The sequence below is a fragment of the Rhinatrema bivittatum genome, chromosome 17, assembly GCF_901001135.1.
Source record: "Rhinatrema bivittatum chromosome 17, aRhiBiv1.1, whole genome shotgun sequence".
Lineage (NCBI taxonomy): Eukaryota > Metazoa > Chordata > Amphibia > Gymnophiona > Rhinatrematidae > Rhinatrema > Rhinatrema bivittatum.
This window is the reverse complement of record NC_042631.1, coordinates 22,607,739-22,621,208: the sequence shown is the minus strand read 5'-3', so window position 1 is coordinate 22,621,208 and position 13,470 is coordinate 22,607,739. Positions and strand designations below refer to the sequence as shown.

Sequence of the window (13,470 nt, the reverse complement as noted above, 5' to 3'; positions counted from 1 at the left end):
CACTTAGGATTACAATTGCCGCTCCTTGCAGGTTTTCCCCCCATGGCTTTCCAGAAAGCACCGCCGTATCTTCTCTGCTGCCCCAGGGCTGCCACCGTCACTCGGCGAAGGCCGCCCAGTGCCCTCGTGACAGGGTTTACATTTATACCGACCTAGAGTTCAGCGAAGTTTCAGAGAGAAGCTTACCTGGGTGCTTTACACCTCTTTATCTGCAGGGGATTTAAGTGCTAGAAAATACACACGTATATTTGAAAATGTAATATAATTACATATTTTCATTATTCCCCCCAACTCTCTCCCTCCCCCCCCCCCCCCCCCCCACCTCCATCTTCAACTGATCCAACCATGCTTCCAGAAACACCCATTTTTGAGCAGTTAAATATAGACAAAAAAACAACTAGCTGCTCTTGAGGGAACAATTTTCAAACCCTCTGATCTAGGTGACTAATCCTAGCTGGCTACTTATTCTGAAAATTGCCTTCATAACTTTTAGCATTATGGGCCTCTTTATCTTAAGGGTTTTGCCAGAAAAGACACTTGTTTTTTTCTTTGTTTTTATTTATGTGGATTTTATTTTTGGTCTGTGTGTTACATTTTGCTTCCCCCCTGCCCTTGTTTGTAAACCTCGTTAGACAGAAAGAATATTTATATATTAGTTGTTCTATTGCTTAGTTATGATTTCGAGAAGAATGCTTCATTAACTATATATTGCAATTCACGAGTGTCTGGTTTGAAAAACTGAAAACAAAATAAAATCTAAAATGACTAAAATAAATTTTGTATGGCTCAGGTTCTAGCATTCTGTACTGTGGTCTAGGAGATAGGGATGTGCAGGAGGAAAAAAAATGTGTTTTTGGTTTGTTTTCGGGAGGTTTTTTTTCCTACGAATTTCGGTTCGTGGATTGTTTTTGTTTTCATTCATGAGAAAAAAACACAAATCAAACAATTAAAATAAAAATACTAAAAAGTTAAGTCTCCCACCCGCTGCAAAAAAATGCCAGGGCTGGGATCCCACTTACCCGGTCCAGTGAGGATCCACTGGTTTCGGCCTAGGCCCAGCCTGAAGCCTCAGCCTTGCATAGGCCAAAGGCGCAGAAGTTTGCGCGGATCCAGGCTCGACGCCGCAACCTGATTCGGTGGCTGGGACCCGATGCCCTGGCCTCAGCCCAGACCCAGCTCTGAACCGCAACTCAACCCGGAGGCTGGCTTCCCAAGGCCGGGGCTTCTAGCATACACACGTTACGTTCTTTCCAAATAGAGACTAAAAGCACCTGCAGGCGGCTCCTCCTTAAAGCATTACCTAGGTCATATGCACCTAGCATGTTTGTCATAGTTGAAACTTGGAGAAAACCCTTTGCAAACCTATCTCATAGTTCAAAAAAGGGTTACAGGTTGTAGTTTTTTTCCAAGCAGATGTAAGTGACCATGAACTAAAGAACAAATAGGATTTTCTTAGCCCTTATATCCCTATGGTTTTTCCGCCAGCGACATTTATTTTCCTGCAAAAATAAAAAAACAGAAATGGAAATGATTAAAACAGAAAAGAAAGTCAATAGAAGAACAAATTATTTTCAGCCATCTACTATCTGCAACAGTGACTCTTGCTTGATCTATTATGGTCAAATTCAGGTGAATCATACAGCAATTTTCCACCCTATTGATTAAGTGATCTGGCCAATTATCTTAAACCCATGTTTCAGAAAATGTGTATAAAAAGCATTTGAAATAATAACGCTTCTTGATCCAATGTAACTAGGACTGCTTGATGCCCATTGTAGGTGTTTCCCGTTTTAATAGTAAAACCTTTCTTTCTGAGTTATGACGTGCAGGTTCATCATGTCTAAACACTAAAGAACGGAAAGAAAGAGTGAAGTACTGCAGTGAAGGACAGCTGAATAACTTCAGGCTGGAGTCACACTCCGCATTGACGCCAACTTCTTTCATACAAGCTTTATTATAGCACTTCAAAGAGCATTCACACTATAGCATGGAAACTGATTACCTTCAGCAGTGTACTCACAGCTTCAACTTAGGTCAGAGATATTACAGGAGCTACCTTCTCCTGGAGACAGGGGGGCTTCCTGATCCCGGCTGGCCTCACACTCTTATCCTGCCCCAGCAGGGTTCAGTCCACAGAGCTCTCTCTGCTGCAGGATTAGGTGGACCACTCCTTCACATGCATAAAATTTAGAAAGAAACAGAAATAGAATTTTGGCAACCTCAGACTTCAGCAGGACTGAAAAATAAAAAGGAAAATACTCAAATTAAAACCAATTGAGAAAAATAGAATTACAGAGAATGTCTACTGGGATGAAGAAAGATTTATTGGATATGAAGCACCACTGCTTTGTCATCTTGGTAGGGTAAATATTCTCCTATCCTTCTACAACCATTAGACTCAATGTAACAGTTCTGTTTGAAGTTGCACTCGGGGGTGGACCCTTGTCCTGGGGCAGAGATGGAATGCCTCCTGAAAGGGAAAAGGAGGTAACTGCCCCCAGGGGGTGGAGCACTGGAGGAGACAGAGGCTGGGAAGAGCTTCACCACTGGAAGCCCGAGGTCCCCCCGGGAGGAACCCGTAGGGACCCGGGCCGCTTGGACTTAGGTGGGCCTCGCAGGGTCTCCTGAGAGAATGAACATTCGGCGTGCCCATGGAGACAGGGGGAGCATGATCGGGTTCAAAGGTGGCTGCTGGTTGGAACAAGAAGAACCAGAACAGAGGCAAAGGTCAAGATCCAGAGGTCAGTCCGAGGAAAGGTCAGCAAAGCAGGGGTCAGGTACCTGAGGTCAGACGAGATCAAAGGCAGGCTGAGGTCTTGAGGCAGGCGGCAGGCAGGCAGGCCAGTAACAGGCTGTGGTCTATGAGGCAGGTGGCAGGCAGGTCAGGAGCAAGCTGAGGTCAGTACCAGTAAGACAGTCTGAGGGTACTACCTGAGTAGACAGACAGACGAACACAGGAACAATCAGGATGCAGGAACAAGTCTGGAACAGAAGGATTCTGGAATGAGACTAGGAACAAACAGGAACAAGCGCAGAGGCAATCTTAGAATAAACCGACCCGATTGCCAAGGCAAGGAAGCAGAGACAGGAACTTCCTTATATCGAGGGATCAATCAGGGTGCGCCGTGGAGCTAGGACCCGCCCTTGGCCCTACATGAGTCCGGCAGTCCGAACGCGCGTATGGGCGTGGCTAAAATGGCCAAGGACACCGAGCCTCACGTGAGGCCAGTCCTGCCGGGGCCTGGCAACACTGGCAACTACCACAAGGGACGTCATCTCGGGACCCGCTGTGGAACCATGAAGGTGAGCAGGCCCACGCATGGGATGGCCGCAAGCAGGGCACGTAACATGATGAGGTATTTTCATGTGTAAAAACCACACTGTTTGCACTGATAACTTATTTTTATTTTACCTGCTTGGCATGACAGACCTTGCTGTAAATATACAAATAGCGTTGACTAGGGGGCTGTAAAATTCTGGTCTTCAGGATAACGGCAATTAATATTTGCCCGATTAAGTCTTGCACTTCTGTGGAAAGCACAGTGGCGTTATTCATAGAAGTTTCTGCTTATGCTAATCTTTTTTTTTTTTCTCCCCTTTCCTCAGAAGCTGCAGGAAATTAGATCCTTTGGCTGGGGGAGCCAAACCAGCCATGCTCCGCCCCTTTCCCACTCTTCTCTGACCCCCCCTTGCCTCAACCCCATGCCCATTGGTCTCTCTCCCCCTCCCCCTCTTTCTCTTTCCTTGCTTCTCTTCCCCCTCTCGCTGCACCTTTCCTTTCCCATCTCTTTCTTTGTCTTCCTTTTCCCACCTCCCATGCTGATCAGCAGCGGGAGGAGATTGGTGCTTCCTTGTCATAATTTTCCCATCCAAGTCTACACAAATAGCAAAATCAATGACCAGTTCTACAAATTCAGTCTTCTGTTGTCAGTAAGTTCATTTGATGATGGGCATGCGGTACAAGTAAATACAATATGTATGATTTTGGTCTCCGATTTGAAGTGAAGTTGTTGAATTTTATTTCTATGGGTCCAATTCAATCGTTTACACTGACATGGAAAGAATTAACTTGCCAGTAAAGACCAAAATCAGCCACTCTACATGACTAATTCAGCCTTTTATGGTTATTCGACTCCTTTTTCTATGGGGATCAGTTAATACTACAAATGTCTGTAAAATCATACTGAATGATTATCATTAAGCAGTCGCAATTGGTACTTATCTTGAGTATGCTAGAATTCAAAGTCTGAGAACATTCGATATACAGATGTTAGAGATGTTCTAATGCACACAATCAAAACAGCTGCCATAGAGTTTAGATGAAGACCAAAGAGTTTTGAACTAGCCTCTAGCTGTTAGGTGATGTTCAATTCTTATGATTCAAGTATCATCTCAAGTTCATTTGGACCTGATATATGTTTTTAAATTCTACAATTAAAAAAAAAAAAAAAAAACCAACAACGTTATATTCTTGGACTTTTCCACATGAGCAGCACTGAAATGATTACATTATCAGCATAAAATCCTCATTAAATGGACACATTTGTTCTCTGACCATGAGATACAAGGCTTGTGCAATATTTCATTGCAAGGCCACACGGGTTTTGTAATAAAATTTCAAAAAATGCAGTGCCAGGCTCTTTTCTTTATACTGTTCATGAAACTTAACTGCCGGCACAAAACACGGGATGGGGCCATTGAAGTTAGATTTTATAGCTCAGACAAATAATAACAAAGTAGTAACTCATCCAGAAAATCCAAAATAAATCAGTAGGAGCATGGAAGCATTAGCTAATCTTAGTGTGTTTCAATAACACTTTACGTGACTCCATTATAAGGAGAACGTAAGCCTGAAGGTACCTCCTCCAAATGAGGAATGTGCAATGAAGTAAACTAATGACAGAAGATCCCTGCATAAACACAAGGCCTCCTCAGTGCTCTATGACTTCTAGCTAATATTTGCCCAGTTTACTAGTTAAAAGTCATAAACAAATCCATAAACTGCTATGATGGTAATTAATAGTAGCTGGTGATCTATCTAATGTTTGGGTACTTGCTAGGTACTTGTGACTTGGACTGGCCACTGTTGGATATACTGTGCTTGATGGACCCTTGGTCTGACCCAGTATGGCATATCTTGTGTAAGCTCTTACTCTGGCATGAGGTGAATTGCAGTATCTTCCATTCCGTAGTCCAATATTTGTGTCCATACTGATCCTGAGGAAGTCTGGATTCTTTGCACAGTGTTACGCCCTTCACTGGACTGATGAAAGAGTAATCCATTGGGCACACTGACTTGGCTGTTTTGGGTTATATACTGAGGGGGGGGGGGCAGGGAGTGGTTTTTACTGAGCCTAAAGGCATATTCATGCTTCATTTGTTATGGAAACCCCTCCCCAAATCATTGCTGTTCTGATGTGGTTCTGTTTTGGCTTTAGCACCTTTTTACATATCTGTATAAATTGTAAATGTGGTTGAACTGGTTGCGCGAGATAACTGTGCCCACAAACTTTGCAGGATTTTTTTTTTCTCCCCTGGGGAATCTTTCTTCCAGGCACTGCAGTAGTGTGGTTATCATGTTAATCTTCTTGAATGTATCAACACAAAAAAAAAAAAAGAAGTGCATTGGACTAACAATACATTTCTTGACCAGATTTTGGAGTTATACTCCCTTCATCAGATCAAAACGGAATATGTCCTTTGGTACTGGAGATTTCACAAAATGACTCATTCTGATGAAGGGATATTCGGAATTAGCCGGTTACCTTATGCAGCTAACTCTGGTCGGGTTATAGGGCTGTCCTTAAGTTAGCCGGTTAGACACCTACACCCTGGCAAAGAGAAACAAAGTTAACAAGCATCAGCGTGGTGAGAACCTGAAACCACAGAGGAAAATAGCACGGTGCCGAAATAATTTCCCAGCGGAAGTTTTCCCCGGGGGGGGGAAGCTGAAACCTGCTGCTTCTCAATATCCAATCAATAGTGGGACTATCCCAGCATATAACTGCAGAAAGCCCAATGAGCAATCTACTGGAGCCAGTTTAGGATCTATACCCCGGCACAGTGTGAAAGAAATGCTCAAGTCTTGAGGTCTGTAACGCTGCTTGAATCAGAGAGGAGAAAGATGCAGGCGCCCCCAGTATCATGACATTCAGACAAGGGGCCAGAATTGCCACAGTAAATTGGAACCTGTCAGACTACCACTGTGATTCGGCCCCTCCCCTGTAATGAGTATTACCATTAATGGGCCAACTACATGGTTCACGCAAGGCTCCCACTGCTGCTACCAACAGGAGACGAATCGTTTTTCCTGTACATTTCTCAACTTCTCTCACCACTGACATTTTTTGAAATTATACAGTACACAGAGGATAATTATTGCATGTAATTTGCCTTCCTGTCTAAGAAAGATTGTTAGAGTGTTTCTCCTTTTAGACTTCTGGTCTAGTTTGCACCCAAAAACACTCTGAACAAATTGGCTAGGGTGAAGTACTTCTACAATAGCAGCACATGTAAATTGACAATTTAATGGTATAGGCCGGACATTATTCCATGGCATATTGTATGAAATGGTGTTAAATAACTCCCAATTGTGTTACCTCACTGTTAGACTTATGAATACAAACAGTACACTATATAACTCCTCCCCCCCCCCCAACAAACACACACACACACACAAACAAGCTAGTGTAGTACACTGGTACCTAGAATCTTTATAGATTACAATATCTTTAAAGGACCAACAAAAAAAGGATTGGTAGACGAGCTGTTGAGACCACAAAGGTCCTGTCTTCAAATGTGACAGATTCGTAATTGATGCAGGCCTCTGCTACACGGAGAATCGCATCACATTTACTATACAACCAAAAAAAAAAGGAAACCTTGAATATTCCATAAACTGCAACCACAGCAAAATGCTCCGTCCAAATCTGAGGGGCCCTGTGTACTAAGCATTTTTCCCCCCCATAGACACAAAATGGGAGAAAGCCTTTGGTTACTCGGCCCCCCCGCCCACACCATCGTTCGAAATTCTATACGGTGCACATAATTATATAATTAACAGACATAGCTAAAGTTGTATGTATTCAAAGTAAACTTGAAAATGCAGGAATCCTCTTGCCTAAGCAAAGCGTGGTGGACTTTTATCTCGGAGCTTTAAGTGACATGCCTGCTGATAACCCAGCTTGGGATTCTTCTAGGGCTGAGGTGGGAAGCAGCCTTGGTTTGTTCCTGCTGCTGTCTGGCACCACAGAAGATTCTAATTAAGACAAGATGCAGGGGGGGGGGGGGGGGCATGAGAAAACGGAATACTGATCATTTCACTCGAAACTTAATTTTAAAAAGGGCTCAGATTTGCATTGGTGCTTATTTCATATAAGGACGGGAATTGTATTGTTAACCCGCTTCGTTGCCCTAAGCAGGGGGGGGGAAAAAAAAAAAAAAAAAATCAAATACCGAACAATGCTAAACCAAATACTGGCCAGGCTCAGCACTCGGGCGGCAAGGCTGCGCAGGACCCCGCTGGGTGCCCGAGTTTGGCTCCCTAGCCCCAGCCTCTGCTCCTGAGCCCGACTTTGGCCAGAAATGCTGTGGAAGCAGCACTCTCCCCCCATCCCCCACCCCAGGGAGAGGACGTCCTGGTACAACAGCAACACCTACTGCCCGACTCCAGGGCCTGTTTGATTCCGGTCTGTATGTCAAAGCCAGAGGGGCTGAGAGCGCAATGGCTGGGCCACATGAGAGGAAGCTCTATATGAAGCTACTTTCTTGTGCTAAAATTGGACATGGGGCACTAACTTTCAAAGGGGCGCGGGTGCATATTAATGAGTGCGCATTAATATGCAGGGACGCGGCTATCTGATAACAGTCGCACCGATACACGCATAGGTTATAAAATACCTTAGGCGTGCGTGTTTGCGCGTCCTGTTTTGCAACTGGGCACGCACAGCAGTGCACATCCAGGTCTGAACCACAGAAGTGTGGGGAATTTTATAACCAGCGCGTGTCCACGCCATGATCAGTTTCACCAGTCGGTCCACCAGCTAGCCCAGGGTAGAGCTAGGTCCTCCAAACCACCCTGGTTTAATAGCCTGCAGTCACCCCCAGTTACCCCAGACACTTACAATCCCTCAGAAATGCCTGGGGTTTTTTTGTTATTTTTTTTTTAAGTTACACTTCCTCCATAGCAGAAGTAAAGTTACGCGGCACTTGACCTGGGCGTGCGCCCGGGCGTGTAATTATTTGCACACGCATCTCCCGGCCACGTCCGGGAATGCCCACTCCCCTCCCAAATCACACCCCAGCCACGCCCCTTTTTGAGTTGGATTGAGATATTCACGTAGCGGGAGATGCGCGCGTATGTAGGCAGCTTTTAACATCTGGCGCACAACATCTCCCGATGTTGGCGCAGGCCACAAGAATGGGAAAAGGCTCCTTACTAAAACAGGCCTTAAATCTAACTTCTAGTACACGGCATGCTAATGAAGGAGGTCATTAGCATGTTAATTTAAAATGTTTAGTATGGACAGGTTCATTAACATTCAAAGTACCTGGACTGGCTCGGTGGCGGTGCTGTGTACTGCCATGCGGAAGGTCTTCGGCTCAGTACGCGAGTTAAGTCTTCCACTCCCCAGGTATGACTAGGGTGGGGGATGCTGGAGAAGTAGCATTCCCAGCCCCTGGGAGGGAGGGAGAAGGGGCCTATCAGGGGGATTGGGCATCCCCCGGTGGGCTGGTCACTCCGATCACGTGGTGTTTTTTCCTGCTCCAAAGAGAAACCTGCGAAGCCATGGCAGAGCCCAACCTGCCACAGCCTGACAGAGACCCCTCCCCACCCCGCCTTTCAGGAGCCGCTGGTATCAGTGGCCTTCTTCCATTTCTCTTCCAGCATTGAGGAGCAGTAGCCGACTGAAAACTATGTGGGTATATGTTTGTGGGTATATGAGAGAGAAAGCCTGCGTGTGTGTGTGTGCGTGCGAGAGCTTGCTTGTGTATGAAAGCGTAACAGAGCCTGTGTATGTGTGAAAGACTGAATGTGTCTGTGAGAGCCTAAGACAGTGTGTGTGAGAGAGTGAAAGAGCCTGAGAATGTGACAGCATATATGTGAGTGAGAGAGAGTCTGTATGTGTGACAGCATGAGTGTGTTGGGGAGGAAGAGAGGTAGATTGCGAGGCCCCTCCCCCACTCCACAATAATCTGTGGGTGATTGGAAATCAAAAGATCCCAGGTATGGAGAGCTGGACATTTTTAATCCTATTAATTTAAATTTTGGGGCTGTTTTTTCATCTGTTTGATATATTTGATGTTTGGGAAATATTACGAAAAACGAATTTTAATTACTGGATGTTTGATTGCTGTTGCCTGCTTGACACATTTATTCTTTTCTTTTAGTATGGTTTTAATATTATGAATGATGTTTAAATATCTCTTGACTTTATTGCTTAATGTTTTATGAGGAATGATGTTTCTGTTTTTCCATTGTTGCAATGCATAATATTCAGGCTTACTGTGTTTTCCAGAGCATGTGTGTGAGCAAGAGTGAGTGAGTGAGAATGAGCATGCCAAGGAACATTTAGATGAGCAACAGGACTATTTAACACAGCATGTGTGTGAGCTAGAATTTGTGAGCCAATCAGTATGTATGTGAGAGAAATAAATAAGGGAGTTTGTGTAAGAATGAGCATATTCGTTAGAAAGTGTGAATATATGAGAGAGGAGAAAGTTTGTGCATACCTCCAATCCCTGACTAATCCATGATAATCTGTGGGTGACACGAATTTAAAGTTCCCAGGTATGAAGAGTAAGGATTTTTTTTTTTGGCCTTAGTTTTAATTGGGTGTTATTTGATGCTGTTTGGAAATATTTTATTGATTGGAAAATTTAAACAAAAAAAGTTATATTTTTAATCATTCAATGTTCTATTCATCAGCTACTTTTAAATTTTTATTATTTTTATGAGTATGCTTTTACTATTATGATTGGTTTATATATCTTGATTTTATTGTTCTGCAAATGTCTTGCTATGGTTTCCATGTTTCTAGTTAAATGTTATTGTCTGTTCTGTATTTGATGAGGGGCTGTGTGTTCTGCATGTATGACTGAGGTGAGGTATTCTGCTAGCGGGTGGTTTCTTTGTAGGGATCTATAACAGCTTGTTATACCAACCAATATCAAGTGTACTGGTGTTTTAGGGTCTGCTGTAATAGAGTAGGTAGGCAGTACAGAGCCTGGGGAACTATAAAAGCAGCAGACTCTGTAGCACTCAGTCAATGGGAATGCACTGGAATGATGGTAGGAGGAATGGAGGCAAGCTACAGTCACAGAAAGGGATGGAGTGAGCCAAGAGGAAGTGCATATGCAGTGTTGAGGAGTCTTCTGTAGGCTGGGCTTTCCTCCTGAAAGGGTCGACTGACTGTGGAAACAGTAAGTTTCCTGGAGTGAGGGTGGGAATGAGAATGGGAAAGGGAGAGGGTGAGGGTGAGAGTACCTGCAGGCTGGGGAAGGGCTGACAGCAAGCAAAAACGTTTAGATAAACATGTGGCAGTACTGAAGCGGGGATACTCGCTGTGGGGCAGATTTTAAAACATGCACGCACAAATGTACGCCCGATTTTATAACATGCATGCGCAGCCACATACATGTTATAAAATCAGGGATCAGCATACGCAAGGGGGCGCACAATTGTGCATCTTGCGTGCACCGAGCCATGCTGCCTTCCTCCGTTCCCTACCCCTCCACCCCATCTTCCCTTCCCTTAATTCTCCTGCCCCCCCCAGCCCTAAGCTAAACCCCCCTAAAAAAATGTATCTTACCCAGTTACGCCTGCCTTGGGCAGGCGCAAGTTGCGCGGGCCGGCCAGTGGTCGGCCCGCGAGCCCGGGTACAGCAGCAAATGGCCGCTGTGCCTGGAGGCTCCATCCCCGTCCCTTGACCGCCCCCGTCCCACGCCCCTTTTTCAAGCCCCGGGACTTACACGTGTCCCGGGGCTTCACGCGCGCCGTTGGGCCTTTTGAAAACAGGCCCGGCGCGCGTAACCCCCTTAGGCGCGTAAATCCTTGAAAACCTGCCCCTGTGAGAGCGTATGAGCAGCAGCAGCAGCACAATGACTGTGTGTTTCAAAGAGAAAGACACAGAAAGAAACCCATACACTGTGAGCAAGAGTGTGTGTGTCTCATTTGTGTCTGAGAGACTCTGTGTGTGTCTGACACTGGCCGGCAGTGTGGCTGTCACATTACTTGGCAACTGGTTCAAGAGCCGATTGGTTGGCAAGAAACGTTACTACCAGACCAGGAATCCAAGCTATAACTGAGAGATTTAACCGATTGCAGGGATGTAAGAGGGCACACGCACGCAGCTCCATTTGTTCACCTCTGGGGTCTACGGTGTGTGTTCTACTACTTAGTTGTTTAGGGAAAATGTGACATGTTGGAGGTTTTTTGCCTCAGTTCTGCCAGGCTCCAGGTCACATGATATACCTACGAAGGGTCAGGTTGTTGTGCGTTTGGGAACTATTGAAACACATGCTGCAGGGAAAAAATTCCCCCAGGCTGATATTTTCCTGCAATCCGCCCCTGGGGGGGGGGGGGGGAGGAGTCATGGTCATTGCTAGAGGCTGACCCCCTTACAGGCCAGATTCAGGGCCCATGATTGCGGAGGTCTAGAAGGAGCTCTGGCGCATGACCTCTGGTCCACGTCTGTCACCGCAGTAAGCATAATGTTGAGGGTGATGGCTAGGGGGGGGCCCATAGCACCAGATCCCAACCCTAATTCCGCATGAGATGGCTTAGTAGTACATAGCACGTTAATAGGCCCCGCTGAGTAATAAAAGTTATATACAGCACTGCCCTAGCTAGTTACTAGGTATAGTGTAGTGAGACTGGATGTAACAAAGTATCCCGTAGCAAATATTTATATTCTTAATCAATTCCATAACACAGACTCCGTTCAGATTTAGTTCTGACCTCCCGGATTTTAAGGACACTCCATTCACCATTGTGACAACCCACAGAAACTGAACTTTCTATAGAACCTCTCGCTAATATTGCCTGCCACTGGGTCTTCTCTTGTTATCAGAATAATTTGCTCCCGAGTTCCGGAATGAACTCAGCGCCCAAGTAATTAAAGCTCTCAAAGTTTCCAGTCCTTTGCTTAAAGAATTCGTCCTTGTGCTCTGTATGCCCCATCAGCTACCTAATTAGCAGAGCCTTTGCGTGATTAAAAATTCTCACAGAGATTCTGCTGGATATTTGCCTCTCTTAATGAGTGTTTGTGGACAGCTGGGAGCAGGAGCTAGCTCCCTCCTCCCAGGACCTCAAATGAATTCTGAAGACCTCTGTCAGGGCCCGGGAGTGAAAGCTGTCATTTTAGTAATGTGGATGAAAATTGGTCAAAAGCACCGTGGTCCTTGAGGAATGAAAGGCCTTGAAATATAAATGAAGATGAATATTCATATTTGGTTCAATAAGTGCCAACTATTAATATACTTGTCTGTCAGTAAGAAAAGTCTGAACTTATTCAATTGTGCCCGGCATAATCTAACTCTTAATTCCACAATTATCCTTGTACGCTTTGTATTACCTTCCAGTTCATTCTTTGAATTTAGATCTTGTAGAGAAATGTTGAGGTCTTACGTGAAGATAATATCTTTATTCCACAGAAGGGAAATTTGCTTGTAACTCTTGTACTGCTGGTGTGTAACTGATTTGTCTATTTAAGAGGATTTCCAGTTCCATTTTGTTATGAGCAGAACCATATAGAATTTATTTTTAAATCCTCTGCATTGTGGACGATAGACCCCCTGTACTAAGAAAGCTCTGTGGTACATCAGGCCCCGATCTGGTTGGTACAGAAGATGCCCCATTATTGAAAATATCAATATAATAAAGCAGCAGCAATTAGCAACCATGGGACACCATTTGTTGTTGGTCTCAGTGGTACCAGTATGTGCCTAAAACAGAATATATTTTATTGGGCTAACATTAAGAGGGTGTGTGTTTGTGTGTGAGAGGGACCCCATGTGCAGAGGTGTATGAATGTGCAAAAGAGAGAAGGAACCTGTGTTGACTGTGTGTTTGCCAGAAAGAGATGGAGCCTATCTGATGGGGGAGTATTGTGTGCAATAGAAAGAGGGAGTCTGAGGGTGCATGTGTGTGTCTGTGTAAGGGTGCATGTATGTGTATGTGTGAGAGAGAGGGAGTCTGTGTAAGGGTGCATGTGTGTGTGAGAGAGAGAGAGAGAGAGAGTCTGTGTAAGGGTGCATGTGTGTGTGTGAGTGAGAGAGAGACAGAGGAAGTCTGTGTAAGGGTGCATGTGTGTGTGTGTGTGTGTGTGTGAGAGAGAGAGAGAGGGAGTCTGTAAGGGTGCATGTGTGTGTGAGAGAGAGAGAGAGACAGAGGGAGTCTGTGTAAGGGTGTATGTTTGAGAGAAGGACAGAGGGAGCCTGTGCGGGTAGGGCAACCAACTGTGATAGAGC

At 45.0% G+C, this 13,470-nt stretch overlaps 1 long non-coding RNA gene across 2 annotated transcripts in view; it reads left to right on the top strand.

The window, feature by feature from the left end:
* The window catches only part of LOC115079556, a 291,802-nt gene that overhangs the window by 242,010 nt on the left and 36,322 nt on the right, over nucleotides 1-13,470 (top strand). The gene's annotated exons all lie outside the window — the stretch shown is intronic.